General features: G+C 43.9%; 1 non-coding gene across 1 annotated transcript; it reads left to right on the top strand.

The window, feature by feature from the left end:
- The first annotated feature begins 9182 nt into the window (after positions 1–9182).
- On the top strand, positions 9183–9255 carry TRNAT-UGU. The gene has a single exon. It is a non-coding gene; the product is annotated as a tRNA-Thr (tRNA).
- The last annotated feature ends 318 nt before the right edge of the window (positions 9256–9573 follow it).

Raw genomic sequence — 9573 nt, 5'->3', positions numbered from 1 at the left:
GAGGCCCTGCTATTTGCATTGCTGCAGCCAGGAAGCCATGTCTTCACCAACACTCAGTGAAAATCTTCTGACACTTTTCTCAGGAAAAATCCCTCTTCACAACAGACATGTGTTTGCTGGCATCCTTCTAGGCTTTTTTTTTTTATTTTGCAAAAGATTCCATGTTCAGCAGAATCTTTTGTAAAATACAGGGGAATTGAGCATATCCCAATTTCCCTCTATATTACGTATTTAAAATGGGCTTTTAGCTATATTATTGTCACTGATTTTTTTATTTGTTGACCATACACAAAATCAATCAACCAAAAGCAGGAAGCTGGCTACCTCATGTATCCATAAGATGACCTCTGCTCAGTAAATTATAATTATAGGGCATTTCTTCCAAATATGAGGGCCCTTTTGTTAAAGGGTGTTAATCCTTAACGTACAATTATCATGTGAAAAATAAGGCTACTACAAAACACATAAGGACATAAGAACATAAACTTTGCCATACTGGGACAGACTGAAGTCCATCAAGCCCAGTATCCTGTTTCCAACAGTGGCCAATCCAGGTCACAAGTACCTGGCAAGATCCCAGAACAATAAAACAGATTTTATGTTGCTTATCCTAGAATATGCAGTGGATTTTCCCAAGTCCATCTTAATAATGGTTTATGGACTTTTCTTTTAGGAAATGATCCAAACCTTTTTTTAAACCCTGCTAAGTTAACTGCTTTTACCACATTCTCTGCAAAGAATTTCAGAGTGTTTTCTGCATATTGCCTCTTTGAGCTTGCTAATTGCTCATTATTTATTTTGGGGAGGAGGTGTGGCATGGACAGGGAATGGGCATGGGAGAGTGATCCAGCTAGCACCTTCTGATTAGCACATGCTAATTAGATAATATGGATTTAATGCAGGAGCACTTAGCACCTCCTAAATAGGAGATTTTAAGTGCTCCTGCATTAACTGTTTGCAAGTTCCTCACCTTAAAGGAAAATTTGGGGCTCCTTTTACAAAACTGTGCTACCAATTAGGATGCGCTGAATGTGAAGAAGGAATAGAATTGGCTTCTTTACATTCACAAGCTGTAACTGGGTAACGCAGCTTTGTAAAAGGAGCCATTAGTGTGGGACCTGCAAAAAAAACAAAAAAGAAGAAAAAAGCCTATAAATCTGCTGCATTGAGGGGGTCTTTTACCAAAGCTTAGTTCGAGTTATCTGCAGCAGGGCCCATTTTATTCCTATGGGCCCTGCTGCAGGTAACTCGAGCTAAGCTTTAGTAAAAGACCCCCCAAATCTGGGCTTTGGGAAAATCATAGTAGATGATGACGGCAGAAAAAGACCTGCATGGTCCATCCAGTCTGCCCAACAAGATAAACTCATATGTGTATACCTTACCTTGATTTGTACCTGCCTTTTTCAGGGCACAGACCGTACAAGTCTGCCCAGCAGTATTTCCCGCCGCCCAACCACCAGTCCCGCCTCCCATCTCCGGCTCTGGCACAGACCGTATAAGTCTGCCCTCCACTATCCTCACCTCCCAACCACCAACCTCTCTTCCCCCACCTGCTCCGCCACCCAATTTCGGCTAAGCTTCTGAGGATCCATTCCTACTGCACAGGATTCCTTTATGCATATCCCATGCATGTTTGAATTCCGTTACCGTTTTCATCTCCACCACCTCCCGCGGGAGGGCATTCCAAGCATCCACCACCCTCTCCGTGAAAAAATACTTCCTGACATCTTTTTTGAATCTGCCCCCCTTCAATCTCATTTCATGTCCTCTCGTTCTACCGCCTTCCCATCTCCGGAAAAGATTTTTTTGCGGATTAATACCTTTCAAGTATTTGAACGTCTGTATCATATCACCCCTGTTCCTCCTTTCCTCCAGGGTATACATGTTCAGGTCAGCAAGTCTTTACTCATACGTCTTGGAACGCAAATCCCATACCATTCTCGTAGCTTTTCTTTGCACCGCTTCCATTTTTTTAACATCCTTCGCAAGGTACGGCCTCCAAAAGTGAACACAATACTCCAGGTGGGGCCTCACCAATGACTTGTACAGGGGCATCAACACTTCCTTTCTTCTGCTGATCACACCTCTCTCTATACAGCCTAGCAACCTTCTCGCTACGGCCACCGCCTTGTCACACTGTTTCGTCGCCTTCAGATCCTCGGATACTATCACCCCAAGATCCCTCTCCCCCTCAGTACCTATCAGACTCTCACCGCCTAACACATAAGTCTCTCGTGGGTTTCTACTCCCTAAATGCATCACTTTGCATTTCTTCGCATTGAATTTTAATTGCCAAACCTTAGACCATTCTTCTAGCTTCCTCAGATCCCTTTTCATGCTTTCCACTCCCTCCCGGGTGTCCACTCTGTTGCAAATCTTAGTATCATCCGCAAATTGGCAAACCTTACCTTCTAACCCTTCGGCAATGTCACTCACAAATATATTGAACAGAATCGGCCCCAGCACCGATCCTTGAGGCACTCCACTACTCACCTTTCCCTCCTCCGAGCAAACTCCATTTACCACCACCCTCTGTCGTCTGTCCGTCAACCAGTTCCTAATCCAGTTCACCACTTCGGGACCTATCTTCAGCCCATCTAGTTTATTTAAGAGCCTCCTGTGGGGAACTGTGTCAAAAGCTTTGCTAAAATCTAAGTAGATTACGTCTATAGCACGTCGATGATTCAATTCTCCAGTTACCCAATCAAAGAATTCAATGAGATTCGTTTGGCACGATTTCCCTCTGGTAAAACCAAGTTGTCTCAGATCTTGCAACTTGTTGGCTTCTAGGAAATTCACTATCCTTTCCTTCAGCATGGCTTCCATTACTTTTCCAATAACCGTTAAAATATGGTAAGCCCAGATTCTAGCGCAATTTAGTAAAAGGACCTCCTGGTTAATCATTCACTGCTTCTTGAAATTATGTCAGCAGCTACCAGAGGTTTTAGCCTTTATCAGTTTCAAGTTCACCAGGGTATATTTTTACCTTTGTGCTCTGTTGCTTTAGGGGCCCTTTACTAAGCTGCAGTAGGGCTAACACGTGGGTATCATGTGCCGAATTGACACTACCGCCGGGGTAGCTTGGGCACCTGGCAGTAATTTTGAAATTGGTGTGCGCTGTTTCCTGCGGTAGAAAATAATTTTCTATTTTCTACCGTGGGGGCATTCCTGGTGGTAATCGGCAGCGCAGCCACATTGGCGCATACTGCCTGATTACTGCACGATTAGCGCATGAGCCCTTTCCGCCAAGTAAACAGGTGGCATTAAGGGCTCAGGAAGTAAATAGCTGCGCACTACTTTTCATATTAGCGCATGGCCATTTACTGCCCCATTAGCAAAGACCTTTTTTCCCAGCCATTGTAAAAAAAATGGTCCGGTGTGCACCAATTTCACGCGTCCAAACTAACGCAGGCCACTTTTTACCACAGCTTAATAAAAGGACCCCTCAGTGGATTAAAATCTGGGCCTAATGCATTGTAACGCAGGATATTACTGTGCACTAAGATTTAATGCGGCATTCCCTTTGGGGGAATGCTCTGTATTTTTTATTGCAGGCCATGTGTTAATATAACCATTAGCATGTAATACCTGCAAGAAGTTAATGCGGGACTACTTACCCTTCCTATTTAGTAGGCACTAAGTTCTTTTGCGTTAACGCTGTGTTAGCCTGTTAATGTACAGTAAATATAATGTGCTAGCTGGCTAATGCTTCTATGCCCACTCTCTACCTATGCCATGCCTCCTGAATGAAAAATTAGAAGCATTCAGTAACATCTCTTACTGTACACTAACCACAGATAGATCCCCGGATTCTCTATATCATTCCCAAATTTCCACACCAAACTCTGTGTGCGCATCAGAAATGCACGTGCAAATAATCCTGGCCCTGGAGGCACCCCTGCCAGTCAAATCCAGTGGCGTAGCTATGTGGGGCCAGGGGGGCCTGGCCCCCGTAGATTTGGCCCTGGACCCCCCTGCCGATGACCCTCTCGACCCCCCTCCCACCGCCAATCCTCCCCCGCTGTCGCCGTGGGCTACCTTTGCTGGCGGGGAACCCCAATCCCCAACAGCTGAGGAGGTCCTCTTCTTCCTGCGAAGGCTTTGTTCTGTTTCTGACGTCATGCACGTTGTAAGTGCAGGACGTCAGACTCACAGAAACAGAACGAAGCCTTGCAGATCAGCCAGGCTTCGTTCTGTTTCTGTGAGTCTGAACATCAGAAAGCATTGCCTCCATTGTAAAAAACAAATCCAAAATAACTCCACCAATTCAGTGTACAAGGTTCAGGAGAAATCATCTCATACAGTTCTTGAAAAAGGAGGAAAAAAGCCTCTGAAGTAGACAGGTGTTATTTTTTAACACACCTCAATCTTTCAATCACTGGTTTAAAAAAACTTCCCCTCTTTTAATTCAAATATTCAGATTGTTTAAATTTTAGTTTTCATAAATAATGAATCAGTGTGGAGATCGATATTGAACCTTGAAACATATGTATGAAGCAGCAGGATTTGGCACCGCAAAATGGTGGCCAGCGTTCGGGAGGTCTTGTTTCACCACACAGAAGTTAAGTGATTTTTATGAAAACTAAAATTTAAAACATTTGAATATTTGAATTAAACTTAGGGGAGGTTTTTAAAGCCAGTGATTGAAAGATAGAGGTGTGTTTGAAAGTAACACCTGTCTGCTTCTGAGGCTTTTTTCCTCCTTTTTCAAGAACTTTATTGGGTGATTTCTCAAGAACTTTGTACACTGAACTGGTGGAATTATTTTGGGTTTGTTTGTTATTTACTTCACCCTGTTGGAGATTTGCCTACATTATATGCAGATCTATCTAATGTATATTCACTGTGGATATCCTGAAAACCTGACTGGCTATCGGGTTCATTTTCAAAAGAGAAGGACAGTGACGATCCTAGGTCGGCTGCGACCTGGGGCGGATAGCTGATGCGCATCCCCCCCGGGTGTAGCACGACACCCCCCGGGCGCAATGACACCCCCACTGGCACATCAAACCCCCCCCCCCCTGGGTGCATACTTAGCTGCTGGGAACAGCCACGGGGCTCTCGGCTCCGCTGGCTCCCTGCTCTCTCTGCCCCTGAACAGGAAGTAACCTGTTCCGGGACAGAGGGAGCAGGGAACCAGCGGTGCCAACAGGCACGCAGCTGCTCACTGCACCCCTCCAGCAGCGTGCACCCGGGGCAGACCGCTCCCATCGCCCCGCCCTTGGTACTCCACTGGAAAAGGACGTCCATCTTTCGACACAAATCGGAAAAGGGACGTCCTTCTCCCAGGGACATCCAAATCGGTATAATCGAAAGCCGATTTAGGACGTCCCGAACTGCACTCCGTCGCAGGGACGGCCAAAGTTCAAGGGGATGTGTCGAAGGAATAGCGAAGGCGGGACTTGGGCATGCCTAACACTTGGACGTCCTTGACCCATAATCGAAAAAAAAGAAGAACGTCCCTGATGAGCACTTGAACGTTTTCACCTGGACCTGTTTTTCTTACAACCAAGGCACAAAAAGCTGCCCGAACTGACCAGATGACCACTGGAGGGAATCGGGGATGACCTCCCCTTACTCCCCCAGTGGTCACTAACCCCCTCCCACCCTCAAAAAAACATCTTTCAAAATATTTTGTGCCAGCTTCTGTGCCAGCCTCAATGTCATACTGAGGTCTGTGACTGCAGTATGCAGGTCCCTGGAGCAGTTTTAGTGGGTGCAGTGCACTTCATACAGGCAAACTCAGCCCCATACCCCCTCCTACCTGTTACGTTTGTGGAGGAAACAGCGAGCCTTCTAAAACCCACAACAAACCCACTGTACCCACATCTAGGTGCCTCCCTTCACCTGTAAGGGCTATGGTAGTGGTGTAGAATTGTGGCTAGTGGGTTTTGGGGGGCTCAGCACACAAGGTAAGGGAGCTATGTACCTGGGAGCAATTTATGAAGTCCACTGCAGTGCCCCTTAGGGTGCCCGGTTGGCATCCTGGCATGTCAGGGGGACCAGAGCGCTACAAATGCTGGCTCCTCCCACGACCAGATGGCTTGCATTTGGTCATTTCTGAGATGGACGTCCTTGGTTTCGATTATTACAGAAAATCAGAAACGTCCATGTCTAGGGACAACCAAATCTAGGGAAGACCAAATTTAAGGATTTGGATGTCCATGATAGTATTTTCGAAACGAAAGATGGACGTCCATCTTGTTTCAAAAATACAGGCTTCCCCACCCCTAGATCAGAACGTTTTGTGAGGATGTCCAAATAAAACTTGGACGTCCCTTTTGAAAATGCCCCTCCACTTGTGTCCTGAGGACTGGGTTGAGAACCCCTGCTTTAAAGCATGACCTGAAAACGCTCCACCCTCCTTCTGCCAAAGAAAAGAGTCCCAGTTGATGACTATAAGTCATTAGATAGGGCAATCAGAAACTAAACAGACGCATATGTACACCCACACACACACACCCATTGCAAGGTATGCACTGTGTATGCTTAGTGAATGGTTTTTGGTATTTTCATATCTTGTTATTCATGACTGCATTCTTTTATTAGAATAAGAACAGAAAGAGGGCTACATCGAAGAGGTAATGCATATGAAGTAACAAAGCAATAATATCTTGGAATTAGGGAGGTGCATTCATTTGAAAATGAATGGTAAAATGTGAAGAATGAGGGCATTTTGCTTGTGTTCCTTTAAATGGTCTGAATGGCCATATTTAGCAGAAGGAGCCAAAAATAATTTCTCAATTCATCTCCAGTGCCATTATAGTCCGTGGGGTCAGGTAAACAGCTTTTTTGATTGCTTGACCAGACACAGCCTTGAGAATGGAAAACAGTAAAGCAAAAGCCACTTGATCAATCATGTTGAAACTTTTTGACAAGCAGCCAAACAAGCCTATGAAAGTCTCAGGGGCTGATGTAATAAGCCATGAATTAGGAAACGTTTTACTCCTGATGCAATAATCGCATACAAATTACTGTGACATTAAAACTGATGCTTCCTGACAGAAAAGATCACGTACACTACCACAGAAAAAGTTCAAAGAAAGATGGAGAAAGGGGGTAAATAGATGGTGTAACCAGGTACCTCTCTTGTGCAGCTAAGGATAGAACAATCTCCTCCAGCCACAGGCTCCCGGTACAATGAAAAAACAGATGTCCACCAGTAACTTCAATCTTAAGGACTTTTATTCCATGCAGGATTCTAGTACACAGTTCCCACATACCAGGATTCAATGCAGGCTTACAGGCTCCAGTCTGGGCTCTTTATCTTCAGGAGAGTTCAATATTTTAGGGACTCCTTCTACCCAAGGGTTTTCCCCTGCATCAGCTTCACAGTGAATTCAATATTTTTGGGACTTCCTCTCACCCAAGGAATTTCAGCCTGTAACTGCCAGTACTTTAGGGACCTCCTTGCCCAAGGGTTTTCAGCCTGCAACTCCTTCTCTCCTTCTGCTTCTCTCTCCTGAACTGAACTCCCCCCTGGGACTCCTTCCCACCTGCCTAATCAATCCCTGGCTTCAGCTACCACCACCAATCATTCTCCTTCCATTAGATTCCCCACACCCATACCAGCCGAGTTGAGAATTAAACTAATGAGACCAATGATGAGATCCTGCACACAGGGTTTCCTAACTCTCTTTCCGCCTAGTGGCAGCCACTACACAACCTGCCAGCCTACACCCATGTCTTCCCTGATTGCAGCTAGGAGTCCAGTCTGGGATCTTCACTCCCCCCCCCCCTCTGGCTCTTTGCCTGCAATGCCTTCTGGGACTTGTATTTCAGACTGGAACTGCCTTAACCCAACTATCCTGGAGGTGATTTTATCACAATGGAAGAAAAAGGGAGAATGGTGGCACCATGAACATTTTTGCAATGGGCATCATTTGCCTTAGATCCACTCATGTTAGTAAACATGGCCAAACACAGCCATGATAGCTGAAAGAGAATACTGGCTACAAAAAACAAACAGCATGTAAAACAGAAAAGTAGCTACAATAATTGTAACAGCATGTTGTGAAAATGATTATTTATGCCAAGTATTTATGGTTAAAGTAAATGGGTGGATTAACAAACTACTTGAGGATCCTACTTCCCATGTTAATCACAAGCTTTGTAATAATCTAAATAGCTTCTAATATTAGAATGGTCATTGCTTGACCACATGATCTCCGAGGCCTGATGAGCTTCCAGGAAAGTACCTTACTATAAGTAGCCTGCTTCACTGATTTAGCTGATTGTTATCAAAAATAATCACCATAATATACAGTATGTTATATCACATTTATATATATATATAATTTCCTAATTGTGCCCTAGGAACTTCTTAAAGGGGTTATTTGTCGTGGTTCAACCTGGTTGATTCTACACAATCTAAATCTGTTTTGTTACTATCAACTCCTGCAGTAGTTTGTAGCCTGCTAGACTGATCTGCTACTGTTTTTAATCTTTTCATTCTTACTTGTAAAGTCTTGTGGTAGCCCTAGGCTGGGTTTCCACTATCTCTTCACTTTTGGCATCTATGGATCCTTGGAGTGTCTCCCATTCCTTCATGAAGCCTTTCATCGTTTTAACCTCCACCATCTTCAGGGCATTCCTTTCCTCCATGAAAAATGATATCCTGATGTTGCTCCTGGGTTAGAGATAAAGGGGATTTGAAAGTCAGTAAGTCACAGATTTTACTAATGTTACTAATCTCCCTGTCTGTGGCAGAACCAATTATCTCTCTGTCCTTTTATTGCACTAGTAGTGTGGTGCTCTAGTAGGAATGAGAGTGAACCTCACTCAATTTAACTTTAGATCATCTTCTGTAAGGATACCAAGCCAAGGAGCCTTATACCCATATTACATTACATTTCTAGACCACCTGACCCATAAGTTCAAGGCAGTTTACAATAAAATATAAAGAGAAAGAAAGAAAGGAGAATTAACTAACAATTCTGTTAAAAAGAATAGTCTTCAGAAGTTTCTGAAAACTGTCATAAATTTGGGGTAAAGGGCCTTTCTATGGTACAACCAAAGAGGTTTACATATATTATATGCAGGCACTTTTTGAAACCTATTTCTAATTTTCCTAGGTAATATATGCAATTTAAATAAAAGCTGAATGACATTACTAGTCAAACAGGTTTATAGTATACACACAAACAGACTGTACTAACGAGTTTGCAGAGGGTTGACCATGTGGCTCTATAGCTCAGGGGTTAGAGCACTGGTCTTGTAAACCAGGGGGCGTGAGTTCAAATCTCACTAGGGCCTCATGAACATTAGTTTTGTTAAACTAAACTTGTAAATAGTTCCTAGTTTTATTATATTCTTGTCCAAGTATCTAAGCAATAAGCAGCAATTTATTTATATGTGGTGACCTTGTGCCAAGATTGTGTAACACAGAGATTACAGTATTGGTTATTGGATTTCAAGCAATGAGTTCATGAGTGGGAAATTTATGAGACCTTCTCCACACTTCTCTTTCAAATTAAGGACAACTAATTGACACTGAACATATATCCACTGATATTTGAAGCAATTTAAGCAGGCAGGAGAGGCTCTTGCCCGCTTAAATTGCCAGTTGCAGCC

This window comes from Microcaecilia unicolor, chromosome 1 (assembly GCF_901765095.1).
Source record: "Microcaecilia unicolor chromosome 1, aMicUni1.1, whole genome shotgun sequence".
Classification (NCBI taxonomy): domain Eukaryota; kingdom Metazoa; phylum Chordata; class Amphibia; order Gymnophiona; family Siphonopidae; genus Microcaecilia; species Microcaecilia unicolor.
Note: the sequence above shows the minus strand (reverse complement) of the source record. Positions and strands in the feature narration are given on the sequence as shown.